Raw genomic sequence first — 17,757 nt, forward strand, 5'->3', positions numbered from 1 at the left:
CACATGGGTGCTGGGAACCAAACCTGGGTCCTCTACAAGAGTAGCCATGCTCTTAACCACTGAGCCATCTCTCCAGCCTTCCTCTTACCTTCTTCCAAGACACTAGCCTTTGGGTTTAGGGTGTGCCTTAGTCCAACATGACCTCAGCTTAACTAACGTACCCCCAAAACCCTGCTTCTACTAGGTCATGTGTTGGCCTGTGGTGTGGTTCAGTCGTGGAATGCTGGCCCAGCGTATACAAGGCCCTGATCCCATGTTTAGGATCACACACTACAGAGTGTCCAGTGCTGAAGTTTCAGGTGTAAGTTCAAGGGGGTTACTCTTTAGTGTTCCTCAGCTGACTAAATCCAGTCCCGCCTCTGGGAGCAATAGAGCCTGACAGCCCTCTGTGTTTACATGCAGTCTTCCCCATAAAAGACCAAAACCAACCCTTCCTTCCCTTTGCTTCTTGGAAAAGTAAGATACTCTCACATCACACCCTGCCGCCCCATTAGAACTGCTTCTTCGCACCCCTCAGTTCCCAGAGTCTCTCTGGAGAACTCTCAAATACTGCTAGGATGGTACCCCTCACAACTCCCGCTCTGGTCACTTCTTTTTGGTTTTTCGAGACAGGGTTTCTCTGGGTAGCTTTGGAGCCTGTCCTGGAGACCAGGCTGGCCTTGAACTCACGACCCACCTGCCTCTGCCTCCCAAGTGCTGGGATTGAAGGCGTGTGCCACCAATGCCTGGCTCTGGTCTTCTTGTTCTAACAGTTGCACCCTCAGGAGAACTTCCTAGAGGAGGAAGCTGACCTATGGAGCATCACCCATAGGGCGCCAGCTGGGGGGGTGGCAGTGCTTCCCATGGGTGTCCTCCCATAGCTGCCCCAGGTCCATGGGCTCTTTGGTGGAGAGCAAGGCAGATGGCAGTCATGAGGTCAAGTGTGAAGGCGGGAAGGGCAGGAGGTATGTTGGGGGGCGGGGAGGGAGATTGTAGGACTGCAGAGTTCTGTCAGCTCCCTGGTCGGGAAGCCAGAGCAGGTGCACAGGACACCGAGAAGAAGTCACTGTGTAAAGAAGCAGATGAGGTGCAGAAGTCGTTCAGTGAAGGGCAGGGCCTGAGGGTGCTGCAGGTAACTGAGAAGGCCCTGGGGTGTAGCCAGAATGTGTACAATCAACACACTAAGCCAGGCATGGTGACTGTCGTAGGGTTTTTATTGCTGTGATCAAACACCTTAATCAAAAGCAAGTTGGGAAGAACAGGGTTTATTCTACCTATACTTCTTTTTTTTTAAGATTTTATTTATTTATTATGTATACAACATTCTGCTTCCATGTATATCTGCACACCAGAAGAGGGCACCAGATCTCATAACAGATGGTTGTGAGCCACCATGTGGTTTCTGGGAATTGAACTCAGGATCTCTGGAAGAGCAGCCAGTGCTCTTAACCTCTGAGCCATCTCTCCAGCCCCTCCACCTATACTTCTAATCACTGGAGCAGGGTAGGAACCTGGAGGCAGGAGCAGAGGCTATGGAGGGGTGCTCTTTACTGGCTTGCTCCACATTGGCTTGCTCAGCCTGCTTTCTTACAGAATCCAGGACCACCAGCCCAGGGGTGGCATCATTGATAATGGACTGGGTCTTCCCCTGTCAGTCACTGATTAAGAAAATGTCCTACAGGCTTGCCTGCCTACAGCCCTATCTTAAGGAGGCATTTCCTCAATCGACGGTCTCTCCTCTTGTGTCAAGTTAACAGAACAACTAGCTGGCATAGTGGCCCATGCCTGTGCCCAGCACTCAGGAAAATCAGAAGTTTGAGAAGTGACTGGAAAAAAGAGGCTGGGAAGACGTCTCAGTGTTAAGAGCTCTTTCAGACGACCTGAGTTTGGTTCCTAGCACCCACACCAGGCAATTCACAGCTACCTGTAATTCTAGTTGCAGCAGCTCTGAAGCCCTCTTCCAGCCTCCATGGGCACTGGTACACATGGGACAGACACACACATACACTTCCTATTTAAAAAAATGGCCAGGGAGATGGCTCAGTAGGTAAAAGCATTTGCTGCCCACAAGCCTGGTGACCCGAGTTTGACCCTTGAAACTCAGGTAAAAAGTCTTAGGAGGGCTGGAGAGATGGCTCAGCTGTTAGGAGTATTGCTGCTCTTGCAAAGGACCTAGGTTCCAGGTTCAGTTCCCAGCACCCACATAACTCCTGTTCCAGGAGACCCAGCACCTCTTCTGGCCCCAAGAGGCATTAGGCATACACGCAGTGTGCGTCCATATCTGTAGAGCAGGCACTCACATACATGAAGTTAAATAAAACAAATATTTAAAAAATAAATGAATTTAACATCCCAACTACAGTTTCCCCTCCCTTTTCTCCTCCCAGTCTCCCTTCCCCACCCTCATTCCCCCCATCCACGTCTCCTCTATTTCTATTCAGAAAAGGACAGGTCTCCTATGGGTGTCAACAAAACATGGCATATTAGGTTGCAGTAAGACTAAGCACCTCCCCTTATATTAAGGCTGGGCAAGGCAACCTATTATGAAAAATAGGGTCCCAAAAAGCCAGAGAAAGTGTCAGAGACAGCCCCTGCTCCCACTGTTAGGAGTCTCACAAGAAGACCAAGCTACACAACTATAACATATATGCAGAAGGCCTAGGTCAGTCCCATGCAGGCTCCCTGGTTGTCGGTTCAGTCTCTGTGAGCCCCTTTGAGCCCAGGTGAGTTGATTCTATGAGTTTTCTTGTGGTGTCCTTGACCCCTCTGACTTCTACAATCCTCTTCCCCTCTTCTGCAGGATACCTGGAACTCTGCTGGGGGAGTTTTTGGCTTTGGGTCTCTGTATCTGTAAACCATCTTAAAAGCTAGTCAGCTGAATGGGCCTGCATCTGTAATCCCTCGCCTATGGCAAGGTGGGGAGGTCATGCAAAAGCAGAAACAAGACCCTTCCCCCCCCAAAGCAAGGTGGAAGGAAAAAACCAATTCTCCCAAACTGTTCTGACCAAAGCATGTATGTGCTCACACTCCACCTCTCCACTACAGGTCTGCATGTCTGTCACTCCCAGGCATGCTCATATATGTGTATGCACACATGGGAGCTCGCTCTCTCCTCTCTCTCTCTCTCTCTTTCTCTCTCTCTCTCTCTCTCTCTCTCTCTCTCTCTCTCACACACACACACACAAATGGACAAAAAACACACCAAAAATTAACTTAATTGGCTCTGTGGTTTTTTTTTCTGGGTCTTTGGCTGCCTGCTTTAGGATTGGTGACATTCTGTAATTCACAATTGTTGTAGCCACCACACCCTTCACTTGCAGAAACTGTCATCCTAGAGTGGAACTCTGTACACCTTAAATTCCGTCCCTCCATCCATCCGTCCGTCTGTCCGGCGATCAGTCAGTCGGTCTTTTTCTGGCAAGGTCTCATATGTCAGCCTGGTTGGAACTCATTTGTGTAGGCCGGGTTGGCCTTGAGTCACAGGGATCTACCTGCCTTTCCCCCCTGAGTGACGGGATGAGTTTGTGCACCCCCCCTCATCCCTCCCTCCCCCTCCTCCCCTCCCTCCTCCTCTTTCTTCTCCTTCCTTTCTCCTCCTCCTTTTCTTCTTCTGCTCACTGGGCATCATGCTCATGTTGTAGTATGTGTCAGAGTTTCCGTCCATCGCACGTAGGTACCGTACATCTGTTACTTAAGCTGATGCTTAGATTTCTCTAGTGATTGTGGATAGCTGTTTCTTTCCCTACTTTACATGTAAAGATGTGGGGGTTAAGAAAGTCTCACGGGGGGCTGGAGAGATGGCTCAGAGGTTAAGAGCACCAGCTGCTCTTCCAGAGGTCCTGAATTCAATTCCCAGCAACCACATGGTGGCTCACAACCATCCGTTATGAGATCTGGTGCCCTCTTCTGGTGTGCAGATATACATGGAAGCTGAATGTTGTATACATAATAAATAAATAAAATCTTAAAAAAAAAAAAAGTCAGGTAGTGAGCAGAGCAGGGCTAGCAGCTTTTACCACTCACCCTCACTCTGAACTCCTGACTGTCCCTCCTGGCCTTGCCTCTGCCTCTGCCTGGCCTTGGGTCAGGTGGGTCAGTCTCTGGACCAGGGGACAGGAGGATCCTGCTCCATCTGATGACTCACCTGGCCTGCATGTGGAGGTCTTGCTGGGAGCCAGACACTGGTCTCTTCTTACCAGCTTGGGGGCGGCCAGCACAGCTGGGAGGTATAGATAGCTCTGATCTCACAGCAGTGTGTGGGGCAGGCCCCCAGGGAGGCTGACTCAGACCTCCTCTCTCTCTGGCTGTGCTCCTCTGCTCCTCTCATCTTCCCTGGGGGAACTGTGGTGCCCTATCTTCACCCCTAGTCAGCTGCCAGCACGCCAGAGAGCCCTGTCCCTAAACTTCCTGCATGCGGAGATTGTTTCCCAAGTAGACTGGCCAGTGGGCTCATAGTCAGCTGACGCAGATCCTAGAGTTGGGTCCGTGGCCTTAGTGATTTGAGGACAGGGATTAGGCCTGTTACCAGCTCAGGCCACAGTACACCAGAGCAGAAGCCGCTGACCAGGGCCAGGCAGACATGCAGATGACACGCAGAGCCACAACACGGATTAACACCTGTTATTTCTGAGCCGAGGCACCCATACTACTTGTTGGCTTTGCCCCCCACCCCCCCCACACACACACACTTGAACACCTCTCATGTCTCCTGGACCAGCTCCCACACCTGGGGCGCTAACCTCCTGCTTACCGGCTGGCTCCCTTCACTTTTGCCCTGTCACTGTGTGACCCTTACCCTGTTGTTGCCCGTGCTACTTGGTCTGACCTCCGTTGGCTAGCCTGGCCACAGGTCCTTGGGGACAGAGGTAGGGAGGAAATAGTGACTTCTTCACTCTTGCCTGCATCTGCCCTTTGCCTTTCTTCTCTCCTTAGCAGCTGCAGTAAGTGGTCCTCTTCACCCTCCTCGCTGAGGCTGGTTCCTTAATCCTTTGCATCTGTTCTTTCTACCTGGAGGTGGCTCTTGTATGAATGAGTCTTTTTGTCCCTGCTTTCATTGCCTGTCTCTTGGTTTCTCGGCTGTGTCCTTGGCCTGCCATTATGTCAGTCTTAACAAAGCATCATCCGTCTCGCACCTAGCTGGAGTGGGAGTTGAGGAATTTCTGTCCTCCATGACTCCGTGCTAATGAGATAGTAAGTGACCCAGACAGGCATGTAGGGTGTAGCCAAGAAACCAGAAAGGGCTGGGTTGTGTTAGACATTTCTGGAAGGAAGTGGAGCCTGATCTGGGGGTGGGCGTGGTAAATATGCTCTAGGCAAGGGAACTAGAGTGTTGCACCAGTTCACGGGTAGGATTTGGCACAGTGGCTTTGAGAGACTCAAGTAGAGCATCTAAACAAAACACTATCAGGAAAAGACCTCTAATTTAGAGATGAGTGACACACCCATTAAAAGGGGGAATCTGGCTAGACCTTGGCAGCCTTAGGCTGGAGTCTTGTCAAGTCTTTACTAAGGGTTGGGGCAGAGACTGGGAGCTCAGCCTGGGAGCCTGTGCCTCCTACTCCGTCTTAATGCTATGACGTTGTTCCTGGTGTCCTAATTTGCTTTCCATTGCTCTGGTGAAAAACTGAGGAGAAGATTTGACTTACAGGTTACAGTCCATCATCAAGGGAAGCCATGACAGGAACTCAAAGCAGGAACCTGGAGGCAGGAACTGAAACAGAGGCCATGGAGGGATGCTGCTTACTGGCTCACTCCTCATAGTTTGCTCAGCCTGCTTTTTCGTACAACTGAGGACCACCAGCCGGTGAGTGGTAGCATTGTCCACAGCATAGGCCAGTCTGAGGGAGGCTTTTTTTTTTTTCAGTTGCAATTTCATTTCCCCAGAGGACACTAGCTGTGTCAAGTTGACAAAAGCTAACCAGATGCTTGAGTTTCCAGCTCTTCCATGGTCCTCTTAGGCCGCCACCTCTCTCTGGCTTCTAGAGGCCCATGGAAGGCTAAGTTTCTTCTACTTGTGCCACCCTGATGGCAGGTGTGATCTGGAGAAAGACTTAACTTTGCTGAACATTGTGTTTCTCCTCTGTAGAATGTGTTGGTAATACGGCCAGCCCTGAGGGGGAATGTTTTGATTTCCTTTTATTTCATGGCAGGACTATGGATGTTAAACTGTTTGTATGGGCAATGGTCAGGGCTGTTAAATATATTCACAGTTTTTCTTTTTTCTTTTCTTATCTTTAAAAATCATTATTTTGGGGCCTGGCTCAGTGGGTGAGAGTGCTTGCTGTGTGAGCATGAGGACCTGAGTTCAAATTCTGAGCATCTATGTAAAAAGTCAGACATGGCCACAAGTGCCTGGTGGGTGGAGACGGGAGGATTGCTGGAGCTTGCCAGCCCATCTCCATATGCATTGAGAGATCCTGTCACAAGGGAGTAAGGTGGAGAGGGACAGAGCAGGACCTCGGGCATGCTTATCTTACTTCTGTGTGTGGATGTACACACCCACATGTACACAGCACAGCATTATTATTTTAAATTACATCTCATTGATTTACTTTGTGTGTGTATGTGTGTAGGTGCCCATGTGCCATGACATGGGTGTGGAGGTCGAAGACAGCTGTTGGGAGTCGGTTCTCTCTTTCTACTGTGGGGGTCCCAGGGATCAAACTCAGATCACCAAGCTGACACCTTTACCCACTAAGCTGTCTGTCTCACCAGCCCCCAGTTTGGTTTTTTATGGTGCTGAGGATGGAACCAGAGTCTTGTGTGCACTTGCAGTCACTCTAGCACCGAGTCCCAACCCCAGCTTGGTGCATTCATATCATTGTGCAGCCACCGTCACTGTCCGTTTCTAGAACATTTCCATCGCCCGCAAATAGAAGTTGTACCCATCAAACAATAACTGCTTGTTCTTTTGGGCTGTAGCAGTCTTGATAACAGCTTCTTCCTTCCTTCCTTCCTTCCTTCCTTCCTTCCTTCCTTCCTTCCTTCCTTCCCTCCCTCCCTCCCTCTTTCTCCCTCCCTCCCTTCCTTTTCTTTTTGGTCTTTCAAGACAGGGTTTCTCTGTGCCTGTCTAGCTGCCTCAGAACTCTCTCTATAGACCATGCTGCCCTTGATCTCACAGAGATCCACCTGCCCTTGCCTCCCGAGTGTTGAGATGAAAGGTGTGCACCACCACCACCCGGCTTTTTATCTATCTTAATTATTATCTCTGTGAATTGGCCTCAGAACCATAGAGGCAAACATGACCTACACTGAGCTACAGCCCTAACCCAAATGTCTGGCTGGCTAGCCCAGCATCATCCAAGGGACTTTTGTGCTATTTGTGTCCTTTGGCTTCAATGACACTGCTAGTGATCATTAGTGTGTGTCCGTGTCTGAGCGCTTTTCTGCAATTCCTTTGGGAATCCAGGAGAGGAAAGAATTGTTGGCTTCTATGGTGATTTTATGTTTAACTTTAAAATCAGTCTTTAGCTGGGCGTGGTGGTGCATGCCTTTAGTCCCAGCACTCAAGAGTCTGGGGCAGGAGGATCTCTCTGAGTTTGAGGACTGCCTATTATACACATGGAGTTCAAGGACAGCCAAGGCTACGTAATGAGGCCTTGCCTCAAAACAAATAACAAACGAATGAACGAATGAATGAACAGATAGCAATGTTCACTATTATTTTCCTGTTGCTGTGATAAAATACTCTGACAGAAGCACTTAAGGGAGAAAGTTTATTTGGTCTAAAAGTTCAAAGTTACAGTCTACTGTGGGGCAACGTCATGACAGCAGGAGCTTGAGGCAGCTGGTGACATGTTATCCACAACTAAGAAGTAGAGAACTTTTGAATTATAAAAAATTAAGTTTTTATTCTATGTATATGGTGGGCATTTTTCTGTGCATTATGTGTATGCTTGTGCCAGTGAAACCCAGATGAGGGCATTGGGGTCTCCTGGGACTGGAGTTCCAGGTGGTCCTGAGCAAGCATGTGGATGCTGGGAATTGAACCTTCATCCTCTGGAAGAGCAGTCAGTGCTGTTAACTTCTAAGGCATTTCTCCAGGCTTGTGTGTGTGTGTGTGTGTGTGTGTGTGTGTGTGTGTGTAGGGGGTATAGGTAGAATTTTCTGTCCTACCAACTAGCTCCCAAATAACCACACAGAGACTTATTTGGCTGTCCTGGAACTAGCTCTTGTAGACCAGGTTGGCCTCAAACTCACAAAGATCCGCCTGCCTCTGCCTCCCAAGTGCTGGGACTAAAGGCGTGCACCACTACTGCCCGGCTTTAACCTATATTTCTTATCTATGTTTTACTGGGTGGCTCAGTACCTTTCCTCAATACAGCAAGTTTTTCTTGCTTCTCCCCAATCTTCTGTAGACTCCGCCCTTCTTTATCCCAGTGGTCTCTCCCTGTCTGCAAGTCCTGCCTAGTCTCTTCCTGCCTAGCTGTTGGCCATTTAGCTCTTTATTAGACCAATGACAGCAATGCATCTTCACATTATACGAATAGATCACTCCATAGCAGGTCGTGTTCATGTCATGGTGCTCTCATGGAGTTAGAGCGCTACCCACAGCTCCCACGGGTTGCTAGTTCTCTTCCTCTACCATGTGAGTCCCAGGAACAGCTCAGGTGGTCAGTCTTGGCAGCACCGTGCTTCCCACTGTCTCACTGTCTCTAGATCAATGAATTCTTGGACTTAGCTTTCCTTCTCCACGCACCCAACTCGAATGATATTGCTGCCCTTTTAGGGTGACTCTTTTCAGTTCAACATAATCCAGATAATTCCTCACAGGCAAGTCCTGAGCCTAACTTAATCTAAGTAATCCCTCACCGGTGTGCCTAGTGGCGCCTCTCCTAGAGATTCTAGATCAAGTTGACAATCAGTAGTCACCCATTTCCCATAGTGAGTGTCCTACTTGATACCTGTCCCCACCCCAGCGAGGCAGAAGGTTCCAGTTTTTCTTCATGCTTGCCAACCTAGTTATTTTCCCATTTCTGATCATAGCCATTCGAGTAGGTGTGAGGTGGTGTCTTGTGACAGTGGTGCTCAGTGATACTGAATACCTTTTCACATGGGCACTGTCACTCAGGCCTCTTGATGATGTGTGCCCCCCACAGTTAGGAGAGGTACAGTGCAGAGAAGATGTAGACCTGAGAGCAATAGTCCTTTTTCTCAAGGAGCTCCATATTTAGCGGGGACTGTGGCACAGGGCTCAACCAAGGAATGTGAAGGCTCAAACCATCAGCTGTGGAAGTGGAAGTGGGAACGGACATACCTACATGTTCAGGGCAAGCTCTTGGGGGGTGCCTGCCAACAAGGATTTCACCTGAAGTCTTGGAGCCCATTCAGGGAATGATGGGGGTGGTAGCTCAGAGTTAAGTCCCATTGCTGTGGTCACCTCTCCACAAATAAGCTCCTCCCCCAGCTCTTTGATGTCAGCAGATCTTGGACAGAGAGGCTCTGCTGCCATCCAGATCAGGGCATAGCTTCTCCTTCCTGGGTCCCAGCCTACAAGAGGGGATGATGACACAGAGCTCAGAGAAAGGGCTGGCTCTTTGGGAAGAACTCAAGTGGGCTCTTTAGATTCTCAGCCCATTTCAGTTTTGTTTTTTCTTTGTTTTCTGTTTTTTTTTTTTTTTTTTTTTTTTTTTGAGACAGGGTTTCTCTGTATAACAGCTCTGGCTGTCCTGGAACTCATTCTGTAGAACAGGCTGACCTCGACCTCAGAGATCCGCCTGTCTCTGCCTCCCTGGTGCTGGGATTAAAAGAGTGTGCCACTACCGCCCGGTCCCATTTTGTTTTTTAAAAACTCATTGCATTCATTATACCAGGGCAGTATACAGCAGGAAAACACAATCGGGTAACAGACAGCAGCTCCAACTAGAGTGGGCCTGACTGTCTGGGGAAGAATGGCTGACGGCCCTGGCCGACTCCCACTAAGCAGCTGGGCCATCACTTCCATGATAATGGATTTTGGTTTTTGGTTTTTTGAGACAGGATTTTTTTTCTCTGTGTAGCTTTGGATCCTGTCCTGGAACTTACTTTGTAGACCAGGCTGGGATTAAAGGCATGTGCCACCACCGCCTGGCCCTTGATGCTGTTTTTATGGCAGAGCGAGAGAGCTGGTGTGGAGAGAAGAGACTATCCTGCCTTGGGAAATGAGATACAGAAGTGACTGTGCCAGGCAGGATTTTGCAGGTGGGACAGCAAATCTAGTGGGATTGTGCCTCAGATTAGGCCCAGGCTGGCTGGTGGGGTTTGTGGAAAGCAGAGAGGTCACGATGAGAGCATGGTGATTCCTCAGCAGAGGTCCCACCCTCAGCCTGTGATCAGGCTAACATTCCTTCCTCTTGGGCAGCCCTTCCCATGGTGGGCCATGGATCTGAGCTGTGTGTGCTAGCTGTTGGACACTTGCTCTCTGACAGATGGGTCTACCATCTGTCTGGGGATGTCCTTCCCAGCCCCTCCCAGGTCCTCTCTGGGGTGAGCCAAGACCACCTGCCACTTAGCAATGTTCAGCTGCTCAGGGTCTCCTCCGAAGGCCAGGGTGGCCTCCTGCTTCTCTGGCTTGTGAACTCAGCTGCTGAGGGGCTGGGGCCTACAGTTATACAGCTGGTTGCAGGGCTGGGTCAGGGACATGTGTGCCTTTCTCTCCCTCTGAATAGTCCTCCCTCCTTCCTTCCATGTCTCCCTTTTCCCTTGTTTCTCTTTTGGTGGGAGATTTTTTTTGGGGGGGGGTTTCAAAACAGAGTTTCTCTGTATAGCTTTGGGGCCTTCTTGGAACTCAGAGTGCTGGGACTAAAGGTGTGCGCCATCACGGCCTGATGGTTTTGAAACATAACACAATATAGCTCAGGCTAGCCTTGAACTCATTCCGTCATATGGGCAGGCTTCCAACTAAAAATCCTCCTGCCTCAGTGCTGAGATTATGGGTGTACTCCACCTCTCCTGGTGTTCCTGCAGGGTTCTTCTTGTCAAGGCTCCTTTTTGCTAGCTTGACATACTTTGGGAGTTCTCTCTCCAGGACCACACTCCTGCCTCCCACCCACACGCCCTGCCCGCTCTCCATCCTGCCTAGCCATCTCTTTGCCCCTAAATAAATAACTCTTTAAATGAAACAAAGGAAAAAAAGGGGCGGGGTCTGAGGCCAGTCTACATAGATTTGAATCTCAGCCACTTGTGTGATCTTGATCTCGAATAACTTATTAAACCTACCGCCTCTGTTGCATGGAGTAACATAAGCTGCTGCATAGAGCTGTGTGAGGATACAGCGCAGGGGCGCAGATACAGCTGTGCCATCCATATCTGTCTTTGTGTAAACACTTCTGCTGATACGGCGGAGTATCTGGTTAGTATTGATAACACCAAGAGTCAAAGGGAAGAAATAGCCAATGGTTGCTCTGTGCATATGGGTGTGAATTGGATAACAACCACGCTGGAGGCAGTGTGTGGCTGCAGTGACATTTCCCATGTGACAGGAAGGAAACTGTGTGTTCCTCTTGGCTCTGAACACCCTCAGGAACTCCTCTTCCATGCTGGGGCATTGGTCTCTGCCAGCATCCCCTGGAGACTGGATGGAGTGATGGCCTGAGGTGAACGAACGGCATGGAGACAGAAGAATGCAAAGTTGCAGGCAGCGGGCTGAGCAGAGATGACTGGACACTGTGTGACCAGCCCTTAGCCATGAAATTAAAAATGGCGGCTCCCAGGAGAGAAGAGAGGATTTGGACTGCTGGAGACCAGGGAATGTGGAGATGGTGGTCAGAGGGTCAAAGACCCCACTGGGCAGGAGGGAAGGAGCTCTCCAGCCTGATTACACAGCAAGTTGTGTTCCTCAAAATTATTGAGAGCTCTCTTCTTCTTCTTCTTTTTCTTTTTCTTTCTTCTTCTTCTTCTTCTTCTTCTTCTTCTTCTTCTTCTTCTTCTTCTTCTTCTTCTTCTTTTTCTTTTTAAGATTATTGAATTAGGATATTGTTTTATAGCCCTGACTGGCCTGGAAATTTATTATGTAGTCTAGTCTGATCTTTAAACTCAAAATGATCCTCCTGCCCCCGCCCCCTCTTTGGTTTTTCAAGACAGGGTTTCTCTTGTAGCTTTGGAGCCTGTCCTGGAACTCTGGTCTCTAGACCAGAATGACCTCAAACTCACAGGTCTGCCTGCCTCTGCCTTCCAAGTGCTGGGAATAAAGGCGTGGGCCACTGTCACCTGGCTTGGCTTTCTGGAATTACATACCTGGCTCAAAAAAAATTTTTTTTTGCACGGAGTGCTCCCCTGGACTTGGAAGAGGGTTTCAGCCAGTTTATATGGTGGCCTGTCCTGTAAGAGACATTTCCCAGCATCCCCTTGGGCCTGGCTCAGTGCCACAAGCAAGTGGCCCGGGCAGTCATCACTCCTACATCTGTTAATGGATGATCTGAGTGAGATTTTCTCTTTTGGCTTGTTTTGTTATTTAGAAAATAGGTAGAGTGACCCAACTGTTGTAGAGAGAAGTGGGCTTGCTCTTAACGTATGGGCACCCTCCACACCCTTAAACTTAATTCCTCATAGTTCAGGCTAGCCTTGGAGTGTACCTGAGGAGGACCCTGAACTTTTTGGTTTTTGAGACAGGGTTTCTCTGTGTAGCCCTGGCTGTCCTGTAGACCACTCAGCTCTGCCTCCCAAGTGCTGGGATTAAAAACACCCACCACCACCGCCCACCAGACTCTGCACTTATTTTTAAACAAAGTTTGAACTCCATTTTTTAAAATACCATATTTATTTTGTAAATTTAAATTACATTTATTTATTTGTGTGGATGTATGTGGGTGGATGTGGGCATGCCACAGTGTACATATTGAGGTCAGAGGATAACTGCCCTCCCACCGAGTGGATCCTGGGAATTGAATTCAAGTCTTCAGTCTTCATAGCGAGCATCTTTACCTGCTGAGCCACTTTGTGAACTCTGTTTATTCATTGACTGGTTGACTGGTTGGTTGACTGGTTGGTTGATGTGATGTGTGTGCATATAGGCACACACTTGCTACAACATGTATGTGGAAGTCAGAGGACAGACAAGTGGGTAGCATTAGTTTTTCTCCTTCAACCTTTACAACTCTGGTTGTTAGGCTATGAGGGAAATGCTTTTACCTGCTTAGCCATCAGGAGATCCCGAAGACCTTGAACCTCTGGCCCTCCTGCCTCTACCTCCACAGTGTTAGAACTGCAGGCATGCACCACCACATCTGGGTTGAACATCGGGCTTCCTGCATTGATAACTGAGCATTCTACTTACTACTTACTGAGCTATATTGTCTCTCCATGATGTTTGTTGTTGTTTTGGGAAGAGTCTCTCTAAGTAGCTCTGGCTGATCTGGAACTCACTATGTAGACCAGGTTGGCCTTGAACTCAGAGTGATCAACCTGCCTCTGCCTCCCGAGTGCTGAGATTAAAGGTGAATACCACCACTCCTGGTTCTAAGTTTTTTTTTTTAAACTTATTTATTTGAATCTGTGTGTGCATCCTGAGTTTATGTGAACCACATTCATGGAGGCCCACATTCTATAGAGCACAGACTAGGGTATGGGCTTCCCATGGAACTAGAGTTACAAGATGTAGGTGCTGGGAACTGAAGCTGGGGCATTTTGCAAGAACAGCAGTTTCCTGGATATTTGATCTCCTTGCCATTCAGTGTTCTCTCTCTCTCTCTCTCTCTCTCTCTCTCTCTCTCTCTCTCTCTCTCCCTCCTCCTCCTCCTCCTCCTTCTCCTTCTGTTTGTTTGCTTTTGGGTTTTTCAAGACAAGGTTTCTCTGTGTAGTCCTGGCTGTTCTGGAACTCACTTTGCAGACCAGGCTGGCCTTGAACTCAGAGATCTGCCTGCCTTTCCCTCCCGAGTGCTGGAATTAAAGTTGTGTGCCACCACCACCCAACTACCATTCAGTTCTCTATTTTTTGTTTCAGAGATATTTATTGAGAGCCTACATTATACAGGCAGTTTTTAAAAATGTATGTATCTGTCTCTCTGTGTGTTGTTATGGGAATCTTCATTGATCACTCTGTCTTGTTCATTTTCACAACTGGATCCAGAGCTTGCTGATACAGGCTGGTTGAGCTATCCAGCTTGCTTCAGGGGCATCCTTGTGTCCACCTTCCAAGCTACCAAGCTTTCTGGAAGTGACATGGGTTCTAGGCATCTGAACTCCAACCCTCTCACTTACACAAGTGTTTTAGCCACTGAGTCATCTCCCCAGCCTTCCAGAGAGTTTTCTAGGTGTCTGATAGAGACAAATAACAAACACCTGAGTGCATTCTCAGGGTGCGCTTTTGTGGGGGAAAAGACAGTACCCAGAATATCAGTAGATTCCATGGTTCATGGAGGAAAATGAGGATGACAGGAAGTGCAGGCTAGGGTGTGCTGGTGGGGAGGGTTGTCCCTGAGCTCATGCCATGGTCAGGGAAGATGTCAGAAGACCATGGCGTCCATCTCCACCCAGGCCATGAGACCATGCCACTGCCAGGAATATGAAAAGGGTAGTGTTCCCTGGTGGAAGGATGGCAAGCACAAAGTCTAGTGGGCAAGTGGGCCCAGCGAGTTCCAGGAAGCAGTTCAGAGTGGCAGATAGGTGACATCAGGGTGGTATGTGGAGGGTGGACAGATCCTTAGGGTACCTCTGGGCCTTTGGAGGCACTTGAACTGTGTGTGTGTGTGTGTGTGTGTGTGTGTGTGTGTGTGTGTGTTTCTATTTCTGTGTCTTTGTTTTGCAGGTTACTTGTGTATACTAGGGAAGAGCTCTGCCACTGTCCCCAGCTTTTTTCATCCCTTTTTCCCCCCTCAAGAAACTCTATCTCTGATGTTGCTCAAGCTGGTGTCCAGCCTTGGCAGAAACAGTCCTCCTGCCTCTCCCACGTAGCTGAGACTCCAACCCTGCCACCACACCTGGCAGAACTTGGACTCCTTTCATCTGAGGAAGATGGGAAGCCAGGGTAGCACTTTTTGGATTTTAGGAGACATGTCAGCTGCTGGGCCGAGAAGAGCTTGAAGCAGGAAGTCAGGTGGAGGTGGTTAGTGATCCAGGCCAGAGCCCCATCCATAGCCTGGTAGCCCGGTAGCCCAGACCACAGAGCTGAGGTGGGGAGACGAGACCCGGTAGCCCAGACCACAGAGCTGAGGTGGGGAGACGAGACCCGGTAGCCCAGACCACAGAACTGAGGTGGGGAGACGAGACCCGGTAGCCCAGACCACAGAGCTGAGGTGGGGAGACGAGACCCCGTAGCCCAGACCAAGAACTGAGGTGGGGAGACGAGACCCAATTCTGGGAATATTTTGAAAGTGGAACTATGATAGACTCAGTCATTCCCTCATCCATGCCTTGATTTCATTCATCGCGTGCCAAACACTGGAGACGTTAACACGTTTGCTTTATGAAACATGGTCTTATTATGTAGCCCGGGCTGACCTGTAGTTCCTGATCCCATGTCAGCTTTATAAGTACTGGGTGGCAGGCATGTGCCCCTCATTCCCAGCTTTGGAGGTGCAGACTGGAGAGAGAGCAGCCAGTGTATTTTCCTCTGGGGTATTGAGAGTCTAACGGGCACAGATGACTGATGAGCTGCCAAGGCCTGAGAGAGAGGAGCAGCCCAAGAACTATTTCCCAGATGGTCGGTCCCTGAGGTTCCGAACATCCCCTGCTGTATTGGCTAGTTTTATGTCAACTTGACAGAAGCTACTTAGTCATCAGTGAAGAGGGAATCTCAATTGAGAAAATGCCTCCTTAAGATGGACTACAGGCAAGCCTGGAGACATCTTCTTCATCAGTGATTGATGTGAGGCCCAGCCCACTGTGGGTGGTGCCACCCCTGGGCTTGTCCCAGGTTCTATAAGAAAGCAGCCTGAGCAAGTCATGAGGAGCAAGCCAGTAAGCAGCACCCCTCCATGGCCTCTGCATCAGCTCCCGCCTGCAGGGTCCTGACCTGTTTGAGTTCCTGTCCTGACTTCCTTTGATGATATTAACTGTGATATGGAAGTATAATCCAGATAAATCCTTTCCTCTCCACGTTTCTTTGGCCATGAGGTTTCATCACAGCACAGTTACTCTGACTAAGACACCTACCTACCCTGTCGCTCCAGCTATCCCACCACCAATGCTGAGACTTGCCACCATATCTCCAGGCGTGGATTAGCCTGTGGCTCTCAGAAACCTTTTCTCTGTCACCCCTAATTTTTTTCTCTCCATTTTTTATTTACGTTAGAAACAAGATTATTTTACATATCAATCCCAGTTCCCTCTGCTTCTCCCCTGCCCCCCCCCAACTAACACCCCACCTATCCCATACCCTTTCTGCTCCCCAGGGAGGGTGAGGCCTTCCATGGAGGGGGTCCTTCAGCGTCTGTCATATGCTTTGGGATGGGACCTAGGCCCACCCCTTGTGTTTAGGTTCAGGGAGTATCCCTCCATGTGGAATGGGCTCCCATGTCACCCCTAACGTATCCCTGGCTTTTGTCTTTAAACTCTGATCACTTCTTTAGACTAAGAATATATTGTCCTTCCTGAAGCAGAGACTGAGAGCTACAACAGAGTTGTCCTCCTGCCCCTCATTCTGCCTTAAGAAAAATCAATGAAAGACTGGGTTTTCTCTGTAGCTCAGGTTTGTTACGATAAATCTTTCTGCCAAAAGCCGCCTGAGCCCTACCGCCACGTGTGAGCTTTATGCCAGCTGCCCGCCCGAGTTAGGCCCAAATGAATACACAGAAACTTGTATAAAGTTCAAAGCTGCTTGGCCAATGACTAGGATTCCTCATCTGTTAGCTCAGTCTTAACTATCATAAACCTATATATTTTATAAGACTTACCTTATCAGACGCCTTATTGGCGTCCCTCCTTGCCGGTGGATCACATGGCGCCGCTGGAGCAGGAGCAGAGGGGAAAAGAGAGACACTTTCTGTTTCTCCTTCTTTAAATATGAGTCTCCTTGCTATGTCACTTCCTGCCTGGATCACCACTTCTCTACTACATTTCCCAGAATCCTCTTTGACTCCTAGTCCCATCTAACTTGCTGTCTCATTGGCCACAGTATTTTATTTAACAATCAATAAGATAAACATACACAGTACATTCCCCATTACAGGTTGGACCCAAACTTGAGGCAATCGTTCCACATTGGGCTCCTAAGTGCTAGGATGATAAACAGGTGTGGCTGCTATGCCTGGCCAGAGTCCTCATTCAGCTAGTGTTACGCTCAGCATCCTAAGGCAGTAAAAATCTGTGTGGTCAAATACAGAAGAAAGACTTTAAACTAGATTGAGACAGATCACAAGAAGGCTGGGTGGAGGTCCATGGAGGGAAGCAACTTGCTGTGGTCCCAGAGCCCCTTTGTGGAGCTGCTGGTTCAAGCCTGGCTCCCTAAACCCCAGTTTTGTGGTCCTAAACTGTAACCAACCGTGGGTAACTTAGGACTTGCGTTTCATAGCTGCAGCACAATCGCCTTTAGACGATTGTGCCAAAAGCCCTGATGGATGGAACACTGTAGGAAGGTCTGGACTCACGGTTTTAGGTGCAGACTGGCTCACAGAGGTTCTCCCCTCCTTCCTTCCTTGGACACAGACAAGCCAGTGCTCCCAGGCCAGCACGTCTTCCTGGCAGATGAAGGCTCTTAATTTGGACTTGGCCATAGGGAAAGGTCAGTTTGGGGGCCAGCCTGGCTTTGGTCAGGCTCTCTAGTTACAGCCCAGGTGGCAGGCAGCCGGTTCGCCTCACCTGCCCCTGCAACAGCAGCTTCCTCACATGGCCACTCCACCCTCAGCTGACAGGGCAGGCCTCTGC

The 17,757-nt window shown here is 49.2% G+C and overlaps 1 protein-coding gene across 3 annotated transcripts in view; it reads left to right on the forward strand.

Moving 5' to 3' along the window:
• Positions 1 to 17,757, forward strand: part of Tead4 (TEA domain transcription factor 4) — a 74,777-nt gene that overhangs the window by 25,707 nt on the left and 31,313 nt on the right. The window contains exon 1 of one of the 3 annotated variants that reach the window (XM_035449076.1): positions 5,707 to 5,782. The exons of the other annotated variants lie outside the window; for them this stretch is intronic. The gene's annotated coding sequence lies outside the window, so the exon portion shown is untranslated. Of the gene's footprint in view, positions 1 to 5,706; positions 5,783 to 17,757 lie in introns of those variants that run through there. 3 annotated transcript variants of the gene reach the window in all.

The sequence above is a fragment of the Cricetulus griseus genome, chromosome 8 (genome assembly GCF_003668045.3).
Source record: "Cricetulus griseus strain 17A/GY chromosome 8, alternate assembly CriGri-PICRH-1.0, whole genome shotgun sequence".
Lineage (NCBI taxonomy): Eukaryota > Metazoa > Chordata > Mammalia > Rodentia > Cricetidae > Cricetulus > Cricetulus griseus.